Consider the following 27,500-nt stretch of genomic DNA (forward strand, 5'->3'; position numbering starts at 1 on the left):
AGCTTCCAGGACAGAGACCCTCTTGTGTGCTCAGCGCATCACAGAGGTGATTGTCTCTGGAATGGAGGCATACATTCCTCGTTCTTTCTCTACTCCTCACGCTAAAAAGCCTAGGTTTAATTACGCTTGTTCTCGTACTGTCAATGATAGAGAGGTAGCTCACAAAAGGCACCAGAGCCTTCATACTAATGCTAATTATGAACTTTACATTTCTGCCCGAAATCGTGCCAAATCTATTCTCCGACTAACCAAAAATTCTTTCATTAATAGAAAATGTCAAAACCTTGCTTTCTAACTCTTCCCGTGACTTCTGACATTTAGCCAAAACATCTCCAACTTCACTTCTTCATCTTTCCCTCCACTCCTCAGTCCTGACGGCAACACTGCCGTCTCATCTATCTCTAAGGCTGAACTCTTCTCTCAAACTTTTTCTAAAAACTCTGGACGATTCTGGGCATATTCCTCCTACTCATCCCCCCTCTGACTCCTTTATGCCTGTTATAAAGATTCTTCAAAATGATGTTTTCCATGCCCGCTCTGGCCTCAATCCTCAGAAGGCTTATGGACCTGATGGAGTGCCTCCTATTGTCCTTAAAAACTGTGCCTCCGTGCTGTCACCCTGCCTGGTCAAACTCTTTCGCCTCTGCCTGTCAACATCTACCTTTCCTTCTTGCTGGAAGTATGCCTTCATACAGCCTGTGCCTAAGAAGGGTGACCGCTCCAATCCCTCAAACTACCGTCCTATAGCTTTACTTTCTTGTCTATCTAAAACTTTTGAATCAATCCTTAACCGGAAGATTCAAAAGCACCTTTCCACTTCTGACCTTCTATCTGATCGCCAGTATGGGTTCCGCAAGTGGCGTTCTACTGGTGATCTCCTAGCCTTCTTAACTGACTCTTGGTCATCCTCTCTTAGCCGTTTCGGTGAAACTTTGTTATTGCGCTGGACATATCAAAAGCTTTGATAGGGTCTGGCACAAATCTTTGCTTTCTAAACTACCCTCCTACGGTTTCTTTCCTTCTCTGTACCTTTATCTCCAGTTTCCTTTCTGACCGTTCTATTTCTGCCGTGGTAGACGGTCACTGTTCTTCCCCTAAATCTATTAACAGTGGTGTCCCACAGGGTTCTGTCCTATCTCCCACTCTTTTTCTGTTGTTCATTGATGATCTTCTTTCCAAAACGAACTGTCCTATCCATTCCTACGCCGATGATTCCACTCTGCATTACTCAACTTCTTTTAATAGAAGACCCACCCTTCAGGAACTTAACGACTCAAGGCTGGAGGCTGCAGAACGCTTAGCCTAAGCCCTTACTATTATTTCCGATTGGGGCAAGAAGAACCTGGTGTCCTTCAAAGCCTCAAAAACACAGTTTCTCCACCTATCCACTCGACACAATCTTCCAAACAACTATCCCCTATTCTTTGACAACACCCAGCTATCACCTTCCTCAACACTAAACATCCTCGGTCTATCCTTAACTCAAAATCTCAACTGGAAATTCATATCTCATCTCATACTAAATCAGCTTCCTCGAGGCTGGGCGTTCTGTACAGTCTCCGCCAGTTCTTCTCCGCTGCACAGTTGCTGTCCATATACAGGGGCCTTGTCCGCCCTCGTATGGAGTATGCATCTCATGTGTGGGGGGGCTCCACTCACACAGCTCTTCTGGACAGAGTGGAGGCTAAGGCTCTTCGTCTCATCAGCTCTCCTCCTCATTCTGATAGTCTTCTACCTCTTAAATTCCGCCGCAATGTTGCCTCTCTTTCTATCTTCTATCGATATTTCCACGCTGACTGCTCCTCTGAACTTGCTAACTGCATGCCTCCCCCCCTCCCGCGGCCCCGCTGCACTCGACTTTCTACTCATGCTCATCCCTATACTGTCCAAACCCATTATGCAAGAGTTAACCAGCATCTTTACTCTTTCTTCCCTCACGCTGGTAAACTCTGGAACAATCTTCCTTCAGCTGTATTTCCTCCCGCCTACGACTTGAACTCTTTCAAGAGGAGGGTATCAGGACACCTCTCCTCCTGTATTTGATCTTCCTTTCGGCCACCTCTTTTGTTTTACTTTAGGAGCAGCGAGTAGCGGGCTTTTTTTTTGTTATTGTTTTCTTTTTTTGTGTGCCCTTGAGCTGCCTCCTTTGTTGTAAAAAAAAAAACAAAAAAAAAACTGGAAACCTCATATCTCATCTCTTACTAAATCAACTTCTTCGAGGCTGGGCGTTCTGTACCGTCTCCGCCAGTTCTTCTCCCCTGCACAGTTGCTGTCCATATACAGGGGCCTTGTCCCCCCTCGTATGGAGTATGCATCTCATGTGTGGGGGGGCTCCACTCACACAGCTCTTCTGGACAGAGTGGAGGCTAAGGCTCTTCGTCTCATCAGCTCTCCTCCTCATACTGATAGTCTTCTACCTCTTAAATTCCGCCGCAATGTTGCCTCTCTTTCTATCTTCTATCGATATTTCCACGCTGACTGCTCTTCTGAACTTGCTAACTGCATGCCTCCCCCCCTCCCGCGGCCCCGCTGCACTCGACTTTCTACTCATGCTCATCCCTATACTGTCCAAACCCTTTATACAAGAGTTAACCAGCATCTTCACTCTTTCATCCCTCACGCTGGTAAACTCTGGAACAATCTTCCTTCATCTGTATTTCCTCCTGCCTACGACTTGAACTCTTTCAAGAGGAGGGTATCAGGACATCTCTCCTCCCGTATTTGATCTTGCTTTCGGCCACCTCTTTTGTTTCTTTTTTAGGAGCAGCGAGTAGCGGGCTTTTTTTTATTATTGTTTTCTTTTTTTGTGTGCCCTTGAGCTGCCTCCTTCGTTGTAAAAAAAAAAAAAAAAAAGTGTTGCATCAATATGGGGTAGTTTTGTGAACTCAAGGGACAAGATTAACTGAAGTGTCGTATATTGGCCTGGGCTAGAATCCCGGCCTGGGCAGTCAGTGTGCAGCCCACCTAGGTGTTCATCCTTTCGGGATGGTAAATAGGTTCCCGGAGAAAGTAACCTTTTCTTATAGATGGAACACTTAAGTAATATATGTTATCGTCTCATCAATCCCCCTTCTCACACACAGGATACCTTACTTTGTCTCTAGACCTGCACACTCATATGTGCTACAAGCCCACTTACTCTCATTCGCCTTTCTTAGGCCAACTTTGTACACTCGACAAAAAGTTCTGGAACACCTGGGCACAATAGATGCGAAAATGAATCGATCACGGCTAGTTGCCTCGGAATAGTTGGTACCCCTGATTGTGAAGACGCATCTGAATCCATTACTGTATATAATACGTTTCGATCCTGTGTTGATTTGATGGTCGCAGTAAGTCATGCTCACGTTAGTCTCATTGGAGACCCCGCAAAACCGGCGCAAAGTCATTGTTATCCTTTACACTGAAGGCCTCATTTATCGCCAAACAGCACGGCGGATTGGACTGTCCATTTCTACAGTATCACTATGGGCCAACAGATTATGTGCAAACAGGCTCCATTAGCGACACGCCTCGAAGCCTAGAAGCAGACTGGTGCATACACTCATTATTAAATAAATACCTCCCATCCTCATATATTTTCTACTTAGCCAAGCTGTCGCAGTATGTGGTTTACGTATTAATTTTGGCAGCTATTTTAATTTTACATATTTTTACTGCCAATTATACTCAAACTACCACCTGGAATTATTATTCCCTCGTTTGAATAGGACTGTGACGTCAGCCACAGCATTTAAACTGACTGATAGTCCTGCAGCGGAATGAGTTACAAAATCATTTTATTCACTCAGTTGTATTAAATTAGCACCAGAAAGACGTAAATCTACAGACAAAAAAACACCCTTGTAACGAGGAATTATCGCCGCAACTAATGATTATACTACGGTTACTTAACATATAATAATTCCATCGAAATCAAGCGACAAGGCTGATCAGTGCGATTAACAATGCTCCGCGCTAATAACCACCAACTATATAATGACGGCACGAGTTAGTGCACGCATTCACAATGTTTTTCGTTGCGCCTTGTGACACTAAATTTGTTGTTAAGTAACTACTAACACGGAGGCGTATTAAACGCTAACAATATTATCATAAAAACATATAAATGCTAATAAATCGTGTTTTCAACTAGAAGTATAATTTTGCGAGTAAGCGAAGCCAATTTATTTGTAAAGTGATGAGATAAACATTCTTTGAGAGGCATGAGGATTTTTTTTTTAACAGTAGAAGAAACAGTTAAGGAGCGAAAAAAAATAAAAATGAGGAAACTATAATGAAAAACAAAGCCCGCTACTCACTGCTCCTACAAAAGAGTCAAGATAAGTCGCCGAAAGATAGGTTAATTTCGGGAGGAGATGTGTCCTGATACCTTCCTCTTGAAAGAGTTCAAGTCGTAGGCAGGAGGAAGTACAGATGAGTGAAGATTGTTCCAGAGTTTACTAGCGAGAGCGATGAAAGAGTGAAAATTCTAGTTAACTCGTGCGTGAGGGATTTGGACAGTAAAGGAATGAGATTGAGTAGTAACTCGTGTGTGGCGATGCCGCGTTAGAGGGGGAGCCATGCAGTTAGCATGTTCAGAAGAGCAGTCAGCGAGAAAATATCGATATAAGATAGAGAGGCAACATGGGGGCGGAATTTAAGAGGTAGAAGACTATCAGTAATAGGAGGGGAGCTGATGAGACGAAGAGACTTACACTCCACTCTGTCCAACAGAGCTGTGTGAGTGGACCTCCCCCACACATGAGATGCATACTCCATACGAGGGCGGACAAGGCCCCTGTATATGGATAACAACTGTGCGGGGGAGAAGAACTGGCGGGGACGATACAGAACGCCCAACCTCGTCGAAGCTGACTGAGTGAGAGAGATGTGAAGTTTCCAGTTAAGATTTTGAGTTTAGGATAGACCGAGGATGTTTAGTGTTGAAGAAGGTGACAGTTGAGTGTTGTTGAAGAATAGGCGATAGGTGTTTGGAAGATTGTGTCGAGTTGATAGGTGGAGAAATTGAGTTTTTGAGGCATTGAAGGACACCAGGTTCATTTTACCCCAATCGGAAACGATTGCAAGGTCTGAGGTTTAAGCGTTCTGCACCTTCCAGTCTGGAGTCTTTTAATTCCTTTTGAGAGGGTATTCTGTTGAAAGAAGTTGAATAATGAAGAGTGGAGTCGTTAGCGGAGTCGTCAGCGTATGAGTGGATAGGACAGTTTGTTATGGAAAGAAGATCATTGATGAATAATAGGTGAGTAATAATAATAGGAGAGTAATAATAGGAGAGTGGGTGATAGGACAGAGCCCTGTGGAACACCACTGCTGATAGGTTTAGGGGAAAGACAGTGACCGTCTGCCACAGCAGAGATAGAACGGCCGGAAAGTAAACTGCAGTTAAAGGAACAGAGAGAGGGATAGAATCCGAAAGAGGGCAGTTTAGAAAGCAAAGAGCTGTGCCAGACCCTATCGAAGCTTTCGATATGTCTAGCGCAACTCAAAAAGTTTTACCGAAACGGCTAAGAGAGGATGACCAAGAATCAGTTAAGAGAGCAAGAAGATCGCCAGTAGAACGCCCCTTGCGGAACCCATACTGGCGATCAGATGGAAGGTCAGAAGTGGAAAGATGCTATGCATCTTCCGGTTAAGGATAGATTCAAAAGCTTTAGATGGACAGGAAAGTAAAGCTATAGGGCGGTAGTTTGAGGGAATGGAACGGTCACCCTTCTTAGGCACAGGGAGAAGTAGATGTTGACACGCAGAGGCGAAAGAGTTTGACCAGGCATGGTGTCAGCATAGAGGCACAGTTTTTTTAAGGACGATAGTAGGCACTCCATCAGGTCCATAAACCTTCTGAGAGTTGAGGCCAGAGAAGGCATAGAAAACATCATTCTTAAGAGCCTTAATAACGGGCATAAAGGAGTCAGAGGGGGGATGAGAAGGAGTTACATGCCCGGAATCATCCAGAGTGGAGTTGTTACAGAAAGTTTGAGTGAAGAGTTCAGCCTTAGAGATAGATGAGACGGCGGTGCTGCCGTCAGAGTTAAGGAGAGGAGGGAAAGAAGTGAGGTTGGAGGAAATATTTTTAGCTCTGGAAAACTTAGAAAAAGCAAGGTTTTAACATTTACTATGGATGAAAGAGCTTCTGGTAAGTCGTCGAAGAATATATTTAGCACGATTCCGGGCGGAAATATGAAAATCATGGTTAGCGGGAGTTCGAAGGCTCTGGTACCTTTTGTGAGCTGCCTCTCTATCTCTGACAGGACGAGGTCAAGCGTGATTAAACCAAGTCTTTTTAGCATGAGGAATAGAGAAAGTACGTGGAATGTATGCCTCCATTCCAGAGACAATCACCTCCGTGATGCGCTGGGCACACACAGAGGGGTCTCTCTCCTGGAAGCAGTAATCATTCCACGGGAAATCAGAAAAGTACATCCTCAGGTCTTCCCACCCAGCGGAAGCAAAATGCCAAAAGCATCGCATCTTCGGTGGGTCCAGAGGATGTACAGGAGCGATAGGACATAATTGGGGAGGCGGTGGCTGAGTGGTTAGCGTGCCGGCCCCGCATTCCGTGCGCTGTCCATGATGCGAGTTCGAATCTACCGCTAACCACCTGGGATTTTTCAGTCACCGCCGAGTGGCCTAAGACTACCCACATGAAAACCACCTATCAACCCGGACTCTAGAAGAAGCTGTGCAGAGCAAGTGAAATAGAAAATGAGCTCCGGGGGGAAGCATGAGCCAATACTAATGGCGCCACTATAAGCAATTGCCTGGGCCACGACGGGCTCGGACCAGCCATCAGGCCGCAACGTAATAGCCTACCGCCGCTATAGGCAACATGTAAAAAAAAAAAAAAATAAATAAAAATAAGGTTGTGATCTGAGGAGCCCAACGGAGAGAACAAGTTGACAGAGTAAGCAGAAGGGTTAGTGGTAAGGAAGAGGTCTTGTATGTTGGGCGTGTCTGCAAGACGGTCGGGCATACGTGTTGGGTGCTGAACCAGCCGTTCTAGATTATTGAGGAGAGCAGAGTTGTAGGCTTGTTCACCAGGCTGGTCAGTGAAAGAGAATGAAACCCAAAGCTGGTGGTGAACATTGAAATCTTCTAGGATGGAGATTTCAGCGAAGGGAGAGTGAGTCAAGATGTGCTCCTCTTTAGAGTTCAAGTAGTCAAAAAATCTTACATAGTTAGCAGCGCTAGGTGAGAGATAAACAGCACAAATGTATTTAGTAATAGAATGACAATGCAGTCTTAGCCAGATGGTGGAGAATTCAGTAGAGTCAAGGTCGTGGGCACGAGAGCAAGTGATGTCATTGCGCACGTAGGCGCAACATCCATCTTGTGATTGAAATTTATTATAAAGATAGTACGAGGGAGCAGAGTAGAGATTGCTGTCAATAGGCTCAAAAACCTGTGTTTCGGTGAGGAAGAGAAGGTTAGGTTTAGAGGAGGAGAGAGGGTGCTCCACAGAATGGAAATTGGAACGAAGACCGGGAATGTTGCAGAAGTTGATAAGAAAAATGTCTGAGGAGTTATCAAGACACCTCTCACCGGGAGGTGCATACTATTTATCATCTCAACTATATTATCTCTAACTCTTTTTCCTAGTCAGCAGTCGATTTGGCAAACCCCTATTTACCCACCGATGGCGACATTTTGTTTACGGCTTGAAGGTCAAATCTTTACCAACATCCTATTAAAATTTTACATCAAAACATCCCTGTTTATTCTATATACGCCAGAATTTCTAACTTTTCTGCTTAATTGTATAATTTAAGTGAATGAATTAGCTCATAAAGATAAGAACAATAGCATCCTTCAGAAAGAGGTTATACATCCCGTGGCTAAGATCATATACGTGGCTTATTTTACGATATTTCTTGATCTACGCTTAACGAGGGTCAATAAAAACGTTCATAATAATATAATAGTTTAACAACATACATTTGACGTATTTCTTTTTCCCGCTGACCGAGTATAAATAATTCTGTGGAATTCAGTCAGCCAGTGAGTCTGGCAGTTTTTCGGGTGTTCGTGCATGCTCCCAATACGGACTTGGGATGGATGACTAACTCTACAAAGCAAAAAACTGGCGTGGAATATAAAATGATTAAGAAAAAGAAAACCTGACATTAGAAAGAGATATATTTAGTAGCAAGGGAAGTGAAAAACGATACAAGGAAAGCAAAAAAAAAAAGAAAAAGACATACGTATGAAATCAGAATAGCGAGGCACGCGAAGGAGGATGCAATGTCATTTAACGAAATGTACAGTACAAAAGCAAGGAATGATACAGGGCCATTTATACCTCAGGATGGTAAGCCCCTCGACAATAAGGACACAAAGACAACATTAAAGGAGTAGGGCCCGCCTCTTAATGGTATTTGCAACAAACATCGTCTTGCCCTGAAGCAACCCAGATGCTCATGGAAAGGTAAGATGAAATGTTATGTGATAAGAGAACAGCCAGGGAGGATGTCGCTAAACAGATAGATAAACTAAAGAAAAGTAAGTCTCCCGGCCCAAATGAAATTTTCCAGCCGCTTGTCAAGGAATCTTGAATCATATGTCTAGACAACTGGCCATCATCTTTAGATAGTCTCTTGACGCAGACGTAGTACCATCAGTATGGGAACAAGCTAATGTGCCGATTTATAAGGAGGGTAATAAATCAGTTATGTCAAATTACCGCCCTAGCTGTTTAGCGTTACTCGTAGGAAAATTGTTCGAGTCTTTTAAAGCAAAATATATCCGCAACCTTCTAGAAAACGCAACCTCATCAGTACCCCCAGCATGGATAGATTGAGGTTAAATTTTGCTTAACTAATCTTTTCACGTTTTATCAAAATGTGTACGAAGCAGAAAAAAGAGAATATATTTATGATATTGTTTAAGGACGAAAATAATTATATTGTTCATCTCGAATTTAGTAAGACATTCGACAAAGTGCCTCAATAAAGACTACTCACTATAATAAAGACCAATGGTATAGAGATCGAGGGAATGCTTAGAGAGAGAATGCAGAAGGTTCAGGTTAATGATGACATATCGGATTGAGACCGAGTTACTAATGGAGTTAAACAGAGATCAGTGTTGGGTTCATTGTTGTTTGTCATACACATTAATGATCTCGACTACGATATAACCAGTAACATAGGAAAGTTTGCCGAAGTCAGTGATCAACACGGAAAATGATACCGATATTTTCCAGGAGGATTGAAACGTCCTGTACAAGTGGGCCGACAAATGAATGGTGAAATTTAATATCGATAAATGTAACGTCCTTAGTTTTTTTTTTTTCTTTTTTACGTTTCAGCCTGTGGCGCCGGTAGGCTTTCTTGGTGGAGCCTGGTGGTCGGCCTTATCCCGTTGTGGCGCAGGGTTGTGCTTACAGTGATCTCGTCTTGCTTGGCTCATGCTGCCCCCCGGAGCTCATCCTTGATCCTCTTTTCAAGGGAATCTACAGTTCGGATTGAAAGATGGTCTTCCGGATAGCATGTGCACACACACGACCACACGGCGATGGCTGAAAAATTGCCTGCTTCTCTGTCGCTGCGGACTGGACGCGAACCTACGCATTCTTGAACGCCGCGCCAGCACGCTAATCTCTCAGTCATCGCCTCTCCAAAGAAGAAGAAAGTGAATAAATAACCTTACAAACAATTGCACATTAAATATCACACCCCTTAATCACTCGAGCTGCGAGAGACTTTTGGGAGTGAGCGCGATATCCACAACTGAATATATTATCGCTAGAAACCGCGCAAATAGAGCCTTGGGTTGTTATTTCAATAAGTGTAAGCAACAGGACCTCACATGTTATCCTTAAACTGCATTTGACTCTGGTAGGGACTTAGAAACTTATGTACAGGGATAGATTAAGCGACCTAAGGTGGTCTTGGAAAGGCGTAGACTGCGTGGGGAATGGTTTAAGGTGTTATATGGATAAATGTGAGAACACGCAGTGATCGGCAAAAGTTAGATAAAGTCAAGTTTCGAAAAGAAATGGGTAAAAACTGGTTCACGAACAGAATAGTGGACGAGTGAAACAAACTGAGCAGGTATGTAGTTACGGTAAACACAATCGAAATCTTTCATCAGAGATTATATGCATTTACGCATAGGAAGGGAAATTGCTGAGCAAACTATCTTCAGGAGCTACCTTGTGTAGGCCGTCTGGTCTTTTATTTCATCTCCGCCTGTAGCGTCGGTATGTTTTATTAACGGGCCATGTGGTCGGCCCAAGCTCGTCATGGCACAGGCCATTTTCTTTAAAGTGGCGCCAGTTATGCTTGGCTCATCCTCCCCCCCGGAACTCATTCTTGTTTCACTTGGACGTTTTCTTATTCAGCATGTGGGTAGTCTTAGGCCATTCTGCGGTGACTGAAAAATCCCAGGTGGTAGTGTGGGGATTCAAACCTACGTTGTCCATGGCGCGGTGAATGCAGGGCCCGCACGCTAACCACTCAGCCACCTCCTACCCTAATTTTGCAGTGTCCTTATGTCCTTATATATCCTTGTGTTATTCCGGCCAAGTCGCTTGGCATTCCGGCTCGGAGAGGTCAACCGGTTAGTCCACCTGTGCCAAACGACCACCACTGTTTTGTGGTGGCTTCGTATACTCTCCTGCTACTCCTGGGGCTGTTGGGCCAAAGGACCAGCATCCCCTTGTAGGGCTCCGTGGATGCTGGCGGTGTGGAAAAGTGTATGTAGAATTTAATTCATAAGGCACCCATTATGCGGCATCCAATACTGTGATATGTCTGGGGTCGGGGAAGAGGAGAGCACTCCTCCCCCACCAATCTCATCATATTCCTGGGTGCACCTCCGGCGGGCTCTCCGTGTGAGTGCCTAGAACATTCTGAGCCTCTCAGAGGACCAGCTACATTCACATCTGTCAGTTCAACTCAGGAGGCACAGTGGGGTTCTCTGAGACGAGGAGACCTGGCAATGGATCGATCAGTGGTGTTTTTGTACCTACTATCTGGTTGGGCTAATGCGATGGAGCCCGTTTCAAAGGAATAGCTGCTGCCGTTTCTCGCCGATTGCAGTCATTGGGGGTTTGGGTTACTCTGGTTGATGAACATATGCTGCTGGAGAGGTTGAAGCACACCTTGGGCTTCGTATATCTTTTTATAGCATACGCCCTTGCCGAGATGTATGAATTTTAAGGGGAGATGTTACATGCCAAACTTGACCCTACAGTCGACCCCGTGTGACACCCATTATCTTGGGCGACTTCATTACATCTACTGGCGCAGAGTTTATTCTCTCGCAGCAGAAACATAAACAGTTTTCTCCTTCTGAACTTTGCAAAGTCAAGGATGCTGAGGAGTGTTGATCACTGTTCCAGACACCCTAGCCTGACCGCTTGACTTGATATAACAGTGATGGCGGTGTGTCAAAGGAGCTTGACCACATCTGTGTTAGTACTCACTGGAGGATCAGTTAAAAGTTTAGAGTTTTCTGAAAATCTTTACGATCGACCTCAGACTTAAAGTTGCAAAACTGAAGATACGCATTAGATCCAAGACAATCTCCAGATGCAACTCTCCGTGATTCCATCCTGAGAAACTGATTGACCGGGCGTGTGGTCAGGAGTGTGCAGTGGATATATCAAATAGGGTAGAAGTGCTTGATATTGTGAAGGAACTCTGGACGTGAAACTTTTAAAGCTGCCGAATAGTTCATTGGAGAGCGGGCAAGGTTTAGAAATGGAGTTCCTTAGAGGGATACACTTAATAACAAAGAGGAGAGTTATACTGCCAGGCTGGCTGGGAACTTTGATCGATACAAAACTCTGTCACGAAGGACTAGAACCTCCATAAAGATAATGAGAGGTTTGTCAAAGGTATCACTGAGGATGTCGAGAGTTGTCAAAATACAAACGACCTGCTTTCCGATCTGGAAAAAGCTCCGCTCCAAATGCAAATCTCAGGCGAGCACTATCCGAACGGCTGATGGGCAGATAAGACCACATTCGTATGCGTATCGGGTTTGATGGCCCGAGTACTTTGGGGATCAGTACAATGCAAAGCCCTCAAGAGGACAGCTCCCTCTGGCAGAGATGCAAATGGCGGCTGCTGGTTCACCGACAGACGAAATTTCACTCGCTCATGCGGAGGTGAGGAAATTGTAAGATGTAAAGGTAGCTGGGCAATGTAATATCAGTGCCGATATGCTGAAATCCGAGGGTAAATCCATGGGTGGAATACAGTGCTGTCTGCCGTGTGGCAGTCCGGTGCCATTCCTCTTGACTGCGTAAAAAGAGGTTGGTTGTACCTATATGGAACGAAAATCGTTCCGATAGGACTGAAACAATTACCGTGGTTTATATTGATTTTATACTGCTCATTTTGCTGGGCTAAATTTTTGTCCATCTGCTACTGATGCGAAATCGATGTCACCTTCTAAAGTTCAGAGACCTGAGCTATCAGGGTTCACGCCAGTCAGGTCAACAATTGGCAGAATCCCAACACTCCATATCCTCGTGGAACACCGGTGCGAGTTTCGACAGGACTGGCAGCCTATGTGGATCTCAAGAGAGCTTTTGATTCAGTGCATCGTGAGGACATTCTACGGATCCGTAGGATTTCTACAAGGATTACTGACCTGATGACTGGTCTTTAGTCTGGGACTGTGTGCTGTGAAGTGTGAGGGAGGCGACTTTAGCTTTTTCCTTCTAAAATTGACGAGTAAGGGTGGGGTGTCCTTGCTCCGTCACTTTTCATCGTTTGTATGGACTAGGTATTAGGCAAAGATGTTGATCAAAGTCGTTACGGAAGCATCTCTTTGCGCTGTCAAGGTAGGTGACCTTTGTAATGCACTGGTCACAGACAGAGGGGTCTCTGACTTGGAGGTAATGCTAATTCCACGGAAAGTCAGAAGAAAATAATTAATGTCTTTCACCGAGCTGTGGCGTAGTGCCGTAAGCACCGCTTCTATAGGATAGGTCTAGAGGGTGTACTTGAACAATAAGTGAAAATATTGAGGTAAGATTAGGATAAGAGAAGCCCAACGATGAGTACTGACAGAGTATGCTGAATTACATAAAGTTAGGAAGTGGATTATAGTAGTGTATGTCTTTCCAAGGTGCTCAGGTACCGTGTAAAGTGCTGAACCAACTTCTATAGGGTCTAGATCATTTATAAGGTTCTTTGTGTCCTATATTTTGTGCGCATGGTTTGACTAAACTCAACTCAAGGTTCTTCGACTCATATGTAGCTCGTCGTGACTGTCTCAGTGTCGTTGGAGCAACATGTGTAGCGCGTCGTGACTGTCTCAGGGTCCTTGGAGCAACATGTGTAGCTCGTCGTGACTTTCTCAGTGTCGTTGGAGCAACATGTGTAGCGCGTCGTGACTGTCTCAGTGTCGTTGGAGCAACATGTGTAGCGCGTCGTGACTGTCTCAGTGTCGTTGGAGCAACATGTGTAGCGCGTCGTGACTGTCTCAGTGTCATTGGAGCAACATGTGTAGCGCGTCGTGACTGTCTCAGTGTCATTGGAGCAACATGTGAAGCGCGTCGTGACTGTCTCAGTGTCGTTGGAGCAACATGTGAAGCGCGTCGTGACTGTCTCAGTGTCGTTGGAGCAACATGTGTAGCGCGTCGTGACTGTCTCAGTGTCGTTGGAGCAACATGTGTAGCGCGTCGTGACTGTCTCAGTGTCGTTGGAGCAACATGTGTAGCGCGTCGTGACTGTCTCAGTGTCGTTGGAGCAACATGTGTAGCGCGTCGTGACTGTCTCAGTGTCGTTGGAGCAACATGTGAAGCGCATAGTGACTGTCTCAGGGTCCTTGTAGAAACATGTGTAGCACCAAGTGACTGTCTCAGGGTCCTTGTAGCAACATGTGTAGCGCATAGTGACTGTCTCAGGGTCCTTGTAGCAACATGTGTAGCACCAAGTGACTGTCTCAGGGTCCTTGTAGCAACATGTGTAGCGCATAGTGACTGTCTCAGGGTCCTTGTAGCAACATGTGTAGCGCATAGTGACTGTCTCAGGGTCCTTGTAGCAACATGTGTAGCACCAAGTGACTGTCTCAGGGTCCTTGTAGCAACATGTGTAGCGCATAGTGACTGTCTCAGGGTCCTTGTAGCAACATGTGTAGCGCATAGTGACTGTCTCAGGGTCCTTGTAGCAACATGTGTAGCGCATAGTGACTGTCTCAGGGTCCTTGTAGCAACATGTGTAGCGCATAGTGACTGTCTCAGGGTCCTTGTAGCAACATGTGTAGCGCATAGTGACTGTCTCAGGGTCCTTGTAGCAACATGTGTAGCGCATAGTGACTGTCTCAGGGTCCTTGTAGCAACATGTGTAGAGCATAGTGACTGTCTCAGGGTCCTTGTAGCAACATGTGTAGCGCATAGTGACTGTCTCAGGGTCCTTGTAGCAACATGTGTAGTGCGTAGTGACTGTTTCTGGGTCCTTGGAGCAACACTTGTAACGAACAGTGATTGTCTCTGGGAACGATGGCGTCACTTGCAGTGTGAGGTGCCGATGGAACTGACGACTTAGGGAGAGTTTGCCCCGAGTTAATAATTCTTGCGAACTCTTTTAGTGAATCTGAACTCTAGATTTATGTAGTCTAACCTGACATGGCTCCCGTAAACTGAGTCAGGTTCCACACCGGTCCCGCAGGAGTGTTCATCCAGTACCTGTAGAAGACTGGAGTTATTATTCAGTTTGTAGACAGTAATGATAACAATAGTAACAATAATAATGGTGAAAATAATAATAATAATAATAATAATAATAATAATAATAATAATAATAATAATAATAATAATAATAATAATAATAATAATAATAATAATAATAATAATAATAATAATAATAATAATAATAATAATAATAATAATAATAATAATAATAATAATAATAATGAAATAATAAATATTATTAATAATGATAATAATAATAATAATAATAATAATAATAATAATAATAATAATAATAATAATAATAATAATGCTAATAATAATAATGATCAATGGTTTAATGACCAAAGTAGCTAGAGAGCTGAAAATATACACAGGGATAAAACACATGCAAAAACTACTAAGGATATATGTAAAGTCAAATTGAAAAGAAGTGAAAGCCGTAATATGAATAAAATCACGTACAACAGAGAGCATATAATGACCCCATCAAAAATTGTGTGACATAAACATGTGAGGAAATATGCTGATAATATGATTATACATGTAGGGAAGACTAAACGATGAGCAAGGACTCATGCTAAGAGAATGAATATCCATCTAGCTGAGATGTTCATATACACTATAGTCATGCTTATGAAAATAGAGGTTTGGTGCAAGAAAACATATCATTTTGAATGAAGAAAATCATATCTTGTACCCGTGTGTCGACATATCTCTAAAATGCCTTTATACCGAAATACTCGTGTAATTAAAAAAAAGGTGATAAGAAAGTAGGTTTCTTAATAAAATACAATGAATGTGTAATTTTAAATGTTTTAACGTAGTGTAAGTGTATGGCAACTCCTTATATTTTGATAATCACGCAGGTGATTGTCTCTGGGCCGGAGGCGCACCGCTGCTCTCGTGCTGTTAAAAATAAAGGGGAAACCCGCAAAATTAACGTAAGAACCCAGTTCATTAAAATCGCACCAACTACTAACAATTTATTCTTCGATTCACAACAAAGATATATAATTATTTCAGCAACATAGAATAATTCTATTAAGTAACATTAATGACGAAATTATCATACAAGTATTTTTATTTAGAGGTAAATAAAATCAGGTACCTTCTTATATTTTGATAATTACATATTACTTTATGATAATTATCATAATTACTTTATGATAATTACACATTACTTATAAAATACGTTGAATGTGTAATGTTATTACACACACACCAAAAAAAAAACAGTTTCATCAAAATAGAAGCTTTCGATCAAATGACATAAATAACGAAACTATTATGCAATCATTTTCATTTAGAGGTAAAACAAATTAGGCTAAGATAAATTAAGAGAGAGAGAGAGAGAGAGAGAGAGAGAGAGAGAGAGAGAGAGAGAGAGAGAGAGAGAGAGAGAGAGAGAGAGAGAGAGAGAGAGAGAGAGAGAGAGAGAGAGAGAGAGACTTATTAAGACTGTGTTTCTTGAAATGAAAGCCATGTTTCAACCATCATTATGACGAACATTGAAGGGCAGAATATTTTGAGCAGTCGTACACGCAGGCCCTCTAAGTGGCCAGCTCCCAGTTTCTGTGTTGCAGGTGGCCAATCGACGATTGTTCATCCTTTCTTTGCGAGGTCAGAGACTGTAAAAGTTATTTGGTGGAAAGGCACTTGAAACAAGGTGCATCTCCACATCAGTGCTGGAGGTGATGCCATGATCCGAGGGTTACATGCGGCATTGACTGCTATATGGCACCCTGATATCATTCCTCCTGATGGGAAAAAGCCCATCTGGAAAGGGGATCGTCAATACTGCAACAACCACCGTGGTATTACACTGCTTAGGGTGTCTGGTTGGTGCAGTCCCCAGGAGGGTGGACGAAATAAAGAAGGGGAGGGATAAAGTGTGGTGTGAGCCAGTGCACGATCTAAAGAAAGGAAGGTCAGTAGTTATAATATTGCCATACCGGCTTGATTGTCCTGCGCCATAGCGGCTTGATTTGGCGGGGCAAGGGAGCGTGGGGCGGGGGCGGAAAGACATCCGTAGTATCCTACGCCATAGCGGCTTGATTTGGCGGGGCAAGGGAGCGTGGGGCGGGGGCGGAAAGACATCCGTAGTATCCTACGCCATAGCGGCTTGATTTGGCGGGGCAAGAGCCATAGCGGCTTGATTTGGCGGGGCAAGGGAGCGTGGGGCGGGGGCGGAAAGACATCCGTAGTATCCTATGCCATAGCGGCTTGATTTGGCGGGGCAAGGGAGCGTGGGGCGGGGGCGGAAAGACATCCGTAGTATCCTATGCCATAGCGGCTTGATTTGGCGGGGCGTGGGGCGGGGTGGAGAGCGTCGGGACGGAGAGTGGCAGGGCGTGGGACGGAGTGGAGAGCGTCGGGGCGTGGGGTGGGACGGAGAGTGGCGGGGCGGAAAGAAATCGGTAGTGACCCCTGCCATAGCGGCTTGATTTGGCGGGGGCAAGGGAGCGTGGGGCGGGACAAAGAGGGATTGGCAGTGACAGGCTATGGGGAGGGAGCGAGGGATGTGCTATGGTGCGGTTGGTGGGAGGTGACGAGTCCGGGAGCGGCGAGACATGGGCTGCGCCATGCCTCGTTCTGTCTTAGAGGGAGCGTGTAGGGTGAAGTAGTGACGCCATGCTGAGATGCTATACTTAACAGTTACGCCTTTGTTACCTGTTAGCTTTGCATACACACACACACACACACACACACACACACACACACACACACACACACACGCACATGGTAAATAAGAGTTTGAGATTAATCAAGTACACAAAGTTGTGTTGTGTACATTAAAACTCTGTCTTTGAGAAAGAAAGTATAGTAACTGTATCTTTTTATTTTGGGGAAGATGATGTATAAGTAACCGCACACATGTTAAACATAGAGTTTGAGGTTAAGCATATACGTTAAGTACACAAAAAACACAAAGTTATGTTAAGAAAAGGAGAGAGATAAATAGATGAGAAAAGGAGAGGTAGAGAAAAGAGAAAAGGAGAGGATGAGAAAAGAGAAAAGGAGAAAGAGAAGAGAAAAGGAGAGAAAGAGAAGAGGAAGGAGAGAGAAAAAGGAGAAAGGAGAAGAAGAGAGGAGAAAAGAAGAGGAAGAGAAGGAGAGAGAAAGAGAGAGAGAGAAAGAGAGAGAGAGAGAGAAGATGAAGAGAAAAGGACAAAGAGAAAGGAAGAAAGAGAAATTATATGAATGACGGGGAGTTGGCTTATGGTAGCACGTGCAAACACTGTCACAGTTGAAAATATACTATGGAAGATGGCGATGATGGGAAAGTCGTTACGTAAAATTCGCTACACACCTGCTTCCGCCCTTCTAGCAGATGTGTTAGGTATCTCCCACTCTCCCGCGTTAGGCGAACAAAGCTGAGCCCTGGTGGGGAACGGCTTAACGTCACGGTGTTGACTCGTCTCTGTTGCGGGATGATGGTATATTTCTCGTGAGAATGAGAAGCAATGCTTTGTGTAAACAGTGTGGGAGACGAAAGTCGTTTAGTGGATCGTGTCGGTCGTGCGTCGACAGTGACCGCCGTGGAGATGACTCTTTGTTTAAACATTGTGGGAGACGTTTCACATCTCTCCTTCCGTCCATGAGTGTTCTTCACCACGAGCTAACAATGCAGAAAAACTCTGTGAAAGCTGTGGAATGGTATTCGGCGAGATACATCTGCATCCCCTCCCCCTTTTCCCGCGTTTTTCCGAGCGTCAAGATAGAGAATTAAACTACCACCGCGATAGTCTTTATATAAGGAATAGTTAAAATTTGTGGGATTTTATGATTTTTATTGATATCTAGTGAGAAACTAACATGCCAAAAACTAGAGAGAGAGAGAGAGAGAGAGAGAGAGAGAGAGAGAGAGACGAAGATGAAAAAGGACAAAGAGAAAGGAAGAAAGAGAAATTATATGAATGACGGGGAGTTGGCTTATGGTAGCACGTGCAAACACTGTCACAGTTGAAAATATACTATGGAAGATGGCGATGATGGGAAAGTCGTTACGTAAAATTCGCTACACACCTGCCTCCGCCCTTCTAGCAGATGTGTTAGGTATCTCCCACTCTCCCGCGTTAGGCGAACAAAGCTGAGCCCTGGTGGGGAACGGCTTAACGTCACGGTGTTGACTCGTCTCTGTTGCGGGATGATGGTATATTTCTCGTGAGAATGAGAAGCAATGCTTTATGTAAACAGTGTGGGAGACGAAAGTCGTTTAGTGGATCGTGTCGGTCGTGCGTCGACAGTGACCGCCGTGGAAATGACTCTTTGTTTAAACATTGTGGGAGACGTTTCACATCTCTCCTTCCGTACATGAGTGTTCTTCACCACGAGCTAACAATGCAGAAAAACTCTGTGAAAGCTGTGGAATGGTATTCGGCGGGATACATCTGCACCCCCTCCCCCCTTTCCCGCGTTTTTCCGGGCGTCAAGATAAAGAATTAAACTACCACCGCGATAGTCTTTATATAAGGAATAGTTAAAATGAATAGGATTTTATGATTTTTATTGATATCTAGTGAGAAACTAACATGCCAAAATCTTATATTAGCTTAATGCAGGTCGATTATCTTTCGTTTGTGTTAAATCCAAACTTAATCCAGTCTGAATAGTTAAACCATTACATGAACACAATAAATTTTGAATTACACTCTAAAAAATACATCTTAATTCTGGATGAGGGGGATTCAGACAAGTTATAGTACACACATATGGCATACATGATAATAATAATAATAATACTAATAATAATAATAATAATAATAATAATAATAATAATAATAATAACATTGTTAAATGCATCTTAATTCTGGATGAGGGGATAATTCAGACAAGTTATAGTACACACATGGCATACATGATAATAATAATAATAATAATAATATTGCAACGTCCTGTGGATCATATGTACGTTTCTACTACCTAGTTACCACGTCCCCATGACCTTTTAAGAACCCTTTTACTACATCCCATTACGCCAATGCTATGTATTGGTACCTTTAATGTGCATATTCCCACAACCTTTCTGATAATCGGGGGGGGGGGGGGGCTTCGTGGTGCAGTGGTTAGCACACTCGGCTCATAACCGAGAGAGACCGGGTTCGATTCCCGGGCGGAGTGGAAAAAATTTGGTGGATTAAGCCTTCCCACTCATATCCTTGAGCATGCGAAGACAATGAAGTGTAAAAAAAAACTTGCTTTTTTATCTCGTAAAGGAAGAAATACAATCACAAAGGAGTAGGTCAAGTAGGTCATTGCGTTTTTTTTTGTGTGTGTGTTTTTGCTACGTTACTGTTACCTTTAGCGTGAATATTGCCACATTCTTCCTACTAAGCATACCATTACCTTTCTGCTACGTTTCTTGCAACGGTTCCTTCTATTACCTGTGTCATACATCATATCTTCGTTAACTGCTCACAGTCACATAACCATAAATTTTACTTTTCGTTAATGCATATAAACGACGCTGAAAATCAATGTAGTTACACTTGAAGATGAGATGATCGTAAAAATCTAACTTGTTCTTAGTCAGCAAATGAGCAAAGATAAGACAAGACAATTATTATTATTATTATTATTATTATTATTATTATTATTATTATTATTATCATGTATGCCATATGTGTGTACTATAACTTGTCTGAATTATCCCCAGAAAGAAAGAGAAAGAGGTGAGGAAGAGAGAGAGAGAGAGAGAGAGAGAGAGAGAGAGAGAGAGAGAGAGAGAGAGAGAGAGAGAGAGAGAGAGAGAGAGAGAGAGAGAGAGAGAGAGAGAGAGTGTGGAGAGTGGAGAACATGAGCACGCAGCAGGTAAAGCTGGCTGCTCACAGGTGGCGTGAGGGACACCCAAGTGCGCTAGTGCTATAAACTATAAATATGAAGTGACAAACTGACATTATTCCATATTGTTTTTACATGTTTTTCTTTACTTTTTCGTATTTTGTATTTGTATGATTGAATGTTTCAACATTCGACAATTCAGTTTGTCCCATACACAGGCTCTATAAAAAAAAAAAATACACTCATCACATTTTTTTCTACCCAAATGTTCGATCCCACCCACACTATGAATGGCGAAAAAAAAAAATAGGTATTCCTCGTAAAGGAAGAAATACAATCACAAAGGAGTAAGTCAAGCTGTCAATAACACCAACAAAAACGACAAAAAAAAAAATAGATATACTTTCCCCTGAAATAAAATGATCTTATCGAGCAAATATATTATAATATTTTACCTAATTCATTAAGGACAAGGTCAACAATACCAAGGGATTATAGTGGGTCCTATTAGAGTAGTGTGGAATGGAACCAAACCACAGTAAACCACAGGATTAGGTCAACAATATAAGTGTATCTCCAAGATCCTATTAGAAAGTAGTATGTAATGGAACCCAAACACCAGGAAACCATGGAGTTAATGTGATCAACGCATGATACTCAGATATGGAGGAAAATTAGAGAACCATATTTTTTTTATCAATTAATGTGACCAGTAATGTTAATTTTTATAACCAGAGACCAATGAGGACTAAAATATTTATGTATTTCTGTATTGCCAGAAAACTTTAAACCTAGAGAAAGGACGCGGGATAACCATGTGCCTGAACCGGGCCTTCAGAAAACTTATCAAAACGTACTGGAGAAACCAATTAGTTAATGTATGGAAGGTATTAGTGACATGTCATCATGTATAACTAAGGTGGGCAGAACTCACTCTCTTATGTGCTTAGCGTATTATTAATCTTTTCACCTGTTGATGATCATTACCAAAAGGAATACACACTAAATAAATAGAAGATAAGTGAATGTAAAACAAGTACCAAATTAAGCATGTTAGAAACCAGACAGGCTCTACAGTATTCCGGACATACAGGCTGACAATCAATGATCTAGCATTGTTGAAACCGACAGCTTAATAGGGAATATATTACTGGATTACCTTATCCTAATCTTAGCGTATCCTATGCATCATCAAATATTGTATGCAGAGAAAATAAAGGAGTTACCAAATGACTAGCAAATTAAACTGAAAATAAAAGAGTACGACAAGTACATATCAATTTTGGTTACACATAGTATCAAAAGAAAAAAAAAAGTTCATTGATTAGGATCAGGTATGTAAAAGGGAATTGCGGGTCAAAAATAAATACATGGAATTCACAGTATATACAGTAAACTGAGTAAAATTACAGAAAAAAAAAATTAATAAACCAATAAACATTACGTTTCAATGAATATTGTTCATATAAATTCTTGCTGGAAGACTTTGATTATTGAAAAATAAATCCTCCCACATGTGAACACTATGATCAGTAGTTCTTAATACCAGTATTTCATGATCTTTAATTCAATTAGGGTGAATATTTCCTCTATTACCACTTTTGCTTTTGGAATTTTACTCTTCCACTTGATAGTTTTTGAGTGTTTTGATGACTCATTTGTTGTAAAAATGAATAATAACCATAATATGACAATTGGGGAGATTGTATTACTCACGCGCCGACATCTCGTTTTCTACTCAACCAACTGCTCTTCTGTTGCTATACGTTACATGTTACGTTACGTTACGTCACGTTACATAATGCGTTATATATTTTCTACAACACTTCAAACCTTCCGTAAAAAAGAACATTGGAAGTGTATAGATGAAAACAACGGTAAATCTTTCATCTATTCGCGGGTTCTCTTTTTTTTTTTTTTCTTTCAGTTTTTTCCATTGACAGAATTTAAGCTCTTTAGTGTTTTGAAGCATCATTTGTTGTGGAAATGAATACTAGCCGTTATATGACCACGTCTTAAAGCGTACCTAGCATAGCCTATCCATCTATCTGACATGGTTATATTATAGTTAATATTCATTTGCACAACAAATGACACCTCAAAACACTCAAAAGGGTTTAAAACTATCGAATGGAAGAAAGAAAGGTGCATTCCCAATAGAAGCGCTGAAGTCATCCTCAAGCTTTACTGATTGAAGTTCATCTCGATTATGTGGTTCAGTTTTGGTCAGTCCATTAAGAATGGATATCAAGATATTAGAATCTGTACAGAGTAAGATGAAAAAAAGTGATTCAAAGGACGGAAAACTTTCCATATGAGGATAGACTTTAGCATTTAAATCTGCATTCTCTAGAGAAGCGAAGGTTACGAGAAGACGTGACTGACATTTATAAAGGGATGAAGGGCTTTAATAGGGTTTTTTGTTGTTAAATAGTCGGGTAATGCATGTAGCAGTGGGTTTAAGATAGATAAATTCAGATTCAACAAAGACATGGACAAGCATTGGTTTACCAAAAGAGGTGTGGATGAGTGGAATAGACTTGGCAGTCATGCTGTGCGTGACAGTATCATAAATACATTCAAGAAGAACTTGAATAAATTCATGGTTAGTGAGGTAAGCTGGAGTTAGGCACACAGGAGATGCCTTGTTGGTCGGTCTCATGCAATTTTTTTTTTTTTCCTTCTTATGTCCTTCTGTTCTTCAAAAAATTCCGAGAACTGAAACGGTAACGAAAGAAAGAAATACCATAATAACCGTGAAAATAGTCATGAAATGGGTGTGTTAACCCACGTGGCCACATTCGACATAAACCCGTGTTGCACAATCATAGACTACTTGGCTGTCAGTAACAACAAAGGCAGAGTAAGAAGCGTAACGTACATACTTAGCGCAAAATATTAAAAGGTAACTAACCAGACCAAACGTAACCATGTCTATCCTAGAACAGTTTGCGCACAGCATGGTATAGTCGATTGGCGGGGGTCAAGTTTGTTAGGTTGTTAATCAACATAAATAAGTCAAAAAATATAAAATAGGCTACTCTTTTAGGATCACTACCCTCGGCTGAGACATATTGCTTCACCACATGACGCAATGAGGTTTCAGTACATGTGATGACAAGTTTCATATCTCAGAAAAAAAGAAAAAAAATTGCATGAGACCGACCGACAAGGCATCTCCTGTGTGCCTAACTCCAGCTTACCTCACTAACCATGAATTTATTCAAGTTCTTCTTGAATGTATTTATGATACTGTCACGCACAGCATGACTGCCAAGTCTATTCCACTCATCCACACCTCTGTTGGTAAACCAATGCTTGTCCATGTCTTTGTTGAATCTGTCAGTCACGTCTTCTCGTAACCTTCGCTTCTCTAGAGAATGCAGATTTAAATGCTAAAGTCTATCCTCATATGGAAAGTTTTCCGTCCTTTGAATCACTTTTTTTCATCTTACTCTGTACAGATTCTAATATCTTGATATCCATTCTTAATGGACTGACCAAAACTGAACCACATAATCGAGATGAACTCTAACTAGTGCTAAGTAAAGCTTGAGGATGACTTCAGCGCTTCTATTGGGAATGCACCTTTTTTTCTTCCATTCGATAGTTTTAAACCCTTTTGAGTGTTTTGAGGTGTCATTTGTTGTGCAAATGAATATTAACTATAATATAACCATGTCAGATAGATGGATAGGCTATGCTAGGTACGCTTTAAGCTTCCATTTGATGTTAAGCCTTTTTTTGGTATATTGAATACATCACCAATCTTAACTCCGTTGACGTGGTCATATAACGGCTAGTATTCATTTCCACAACAAATGATGCTTCAAAACACTAAAGAGCTTAAATTCTGTCAATGGAAAAAATAGAAAGAAAAAAAAAAGAGAACCCGCGAATAGAGGAAAGATTTACCGTTGTTTTCATATATACACTTTTATGTTCTTTTTTACGGAAGGTTTAAAGGGTAGTAGAAAATATATAACGCATTATGTAACGTGACGTAACGTAACGTAACATGTAACGTATAGCAACAAAAGAGCAGTTGGCTGAGTAGAAAACGAGATGTCGGCGCGTGAGTAAAACAATCTCCCCAATTGTCATATTATGGTTATTATTCATTTTTTACAACAAATGAGACATCAAAACACTCAAAAGTGTTTAAAACTATCAAGTGGAAGAATAAAATTTAAAAAGGAAAAGCGGTAATAGAGGAAATATTCACCCTAATTGAATTAAAGATCATGAAATACTGGTATTAAGAACTACTGATCATAGTGTTCACATGTGGGAGGATTTATTTTTCAATAATCAAAGTCTTCCAGCAAGAATTTATATGAACAATATTCATTGAAACGTAATGTTTATTGGTTTATTATTTTTTTTTTTCTGTAATTTTACTCAGTTTACTGTATATACTGTAATTCCATGTATTTAGTTTTTGACCCGCAATTCCCTTTTACATACCTGATCCTAATCAATGAACTTTTTTTTTTCTTTTGATACTATGTGTAACCAAAATTGATATGTATGTACTTGTCGTACTCTTTTATTTTCAGTTTAATTTGCTAGTCATTTGGTAACTCCTTTATTTTCTCTGCATACAATATTTGATGATGCATAGGATACGCTAAGATTAGGATAAGGTAATCCAGTAATATATTCCCTATTAAGCTGTCGGTTTCAACAATGCTAGATCATTGATTGTCAGCCTGTATGTCCGGAATACTGTAGAGCCTGTCTGGTTTCTAACATGCTTAATTTGGTACTTGTTTTACATTCACTTATCTTCTATTTATTTAGTGTGTATTCCCTTTTGGTAATGATCATCAACAGGTGAAAAGATTAATAATACGCTAAGCACATAAGAGAGTGAGTTCTGCCCACCTTAGTTATACATGATGACATGTCACTAATACCTTCCATACATTAACTAATTGGTTTCCTCAGTACGTTTGATAAGTTTTCTCTGAAGGCCCGGTTCAGGCACATGGTTATCCCGCGTCCTTTCTCTAGGTTTAAAGTGTTCTGGCAATATAGAAATACATAAATATTTTAGTCCTCATTGGTCTCTGGTTATAAAAATTAATATTACTGGTCACATTAATTGATAAAAAAAATATGGTTCTCTAATTTTCCTCCATATCTGAGTATCATGCGTTGATCACATTAACTCCATGGTTTCCTGGTGTTTGGGTTCCATTACATACTACTTTCTAATAGGATCTTGGAGATACACTTATATTGTTGACCTAATCCTGTGGTTTACTGTGGTTTGGTTCCATTCCACACTACTCTAATAGGACCCACTATAATCCCTTGGTATTGTTGACCTTGTCCTTAATGAATTAGGTAAAATATTATAATATATTTGCTCGATAAGATCATTTTATTTCAGGGGAAAGTATATCTATTTTTTTTTTTGTCGTTTTTGTTGGTGTTATTGACAGCTTGACTTACTCCTTTGTGATTGTATTTCTTCCTTTACGAGGAATACCTAATTTTTTTTTTTCGCCATTCATAGTGTGGGTGGGATCGAACATTTGGGTAGAAAAAAATGTGATGAGTGTATTTTTTTTTTTATAGAGCCTGTGTATGGGACAAACTGAATTGTCGAATGTTGAAACATTCAATCATACAAATACAGAATACGAAAAGGTAAAAAAAACATGTAAAAACAATATGGAATAATGTCAGTTTGTCACTTCATATTTATAGTTTATAGCACTAGCGCACTTGGGTGTCCCTCACGCCAACTGTGAGGAGCCAGCTTTACCTGCTGCGTGCTCATGTTCTCCACTCTCCACTCTCTCTCTCTCTCTCTCTCTCTCTCTCTCTCTCTCTCTTCCTCACCTCTTTCTCTTTCTTTCTGGGGATAATTCAGACAAGTTATAGTACACACATATGGCATACATGATAATAATAATAATAATAATAATAATAATAATAATTGTCTTGTCCTATCTTTGCTCATTTGCTGACTAAGAACAAGTTAGATTTTTACGATCATCTCATCTTCAAGTGTAACTACATTGATTTTCAGCGTCGTTTATATGCATTAACGAAAAGTAAAATTTATGGTTATGTGACTGTGAGCAGTTAACGAAGATATGATGTATGACACAGGTAATAGAAGGAACCGTTGCAAGAAACGTAGCAGAAAGGTAATGGTATGCTTAGTAGGAAGAATGTGGCAATATTCACGCTAAAGGTAACAGTAACGTAGCAAAAACACACACACAAAAAAACGCAATGACCTACTTGACCTACTCCTTTGTGATTGTATTTCTTCCTTTACGAGATAAAAAAGCAAGTTTTTTTTTACACTTCATTGTCTTCGCATGCTCAAGGATATGAGTATGGGAAGGCTTAATCCCAGCAAAATTTTTCCACTCCGCCCGGGAATCGAACCCGGTCTCTCTCGGTTATGAGCCGAGTGTGCTAACCACTGCACCACGAAGCCCCCCCCCCCCGATTATCAGAAAGGTTGTGGGAATATGCACATTAAAGGTACCAATACATAGCATTGGCGTAATGGGATGTAGTAAAAGGGTTCTTAAAAGGTGATGGGGACGTGGTAACTAGGTAGTAGAAACGTACATATGATCCACAGGACGTTGCAATATTATTATTATTATTATTATTATTATCATGTATGCCATGTGTGTGTACTATAACTTGTCTGAATTATCCCCCTCATCCAGAATTAAGATGCATTTTAACAATGTTATTATTATTATTATTATTATTATTATTATTATTATTATTATTATTATTATTATTATTATTATTATTATCATGTATGCCATATGTGTGTACTATAACTTGTCTGAATCCCTCTCATCCAGAATTAAGATGTATTTTTAGAGTGTAATTCAAAATTTATTGTGTTCATGTAATGGTTTAACTATTCAGACTGGATTAAGTTTGGATTTAACACAAACGAAAAATAATCGACCTGCATTAAGCTAATATAAGATTTTGGCATGTTAGTTTCTCACTAGATATCAATAAAAATCATAAAATCCTATTCATTTTAACTATTCCTTATATAAAGACTATCGCGGTG

At 41.3% G+C, this 27,500-nt stretch overlaps 1 long non-coding RNA gene across 1 annotated transcript in view; it reads right to left on the bottom strand.

The window, feature by feature from the left end:
* Nucleotides 1–27,500, bottom strand: part of LOC126992264 (uncharacterized) — a 63,839-nt gene that overhangs the window by 3,995 nt on the left and 32,344 nt on the right. The window contains exon 4 of the long non-coding RNA XR_007746397.1: nt 14,580–14,644. This is a non-coding gene — a long non-coding RNA (uncharacterized LOC126992264). The remainder of the gene's footprint in view (nt 1–14,579; nt 14,645–27,500) is intronic.

Source organism: Eriocheir sinensis, unplaced genomic scaffold, assembly GCF_024679095.1.
Source record: "Eriocheir sinensis breed Jianghai 21 unplaced genomic scaffold, ASM2467909v1 Scaffold43, whole genome shotgun sequence".
Taxonomy (NCBI): Eukaryota; Metazoa; Arthropoda; class Malacostraca; order Decapoda; family Varunidae; genus Eriocheir; species Eriocheir sinensis.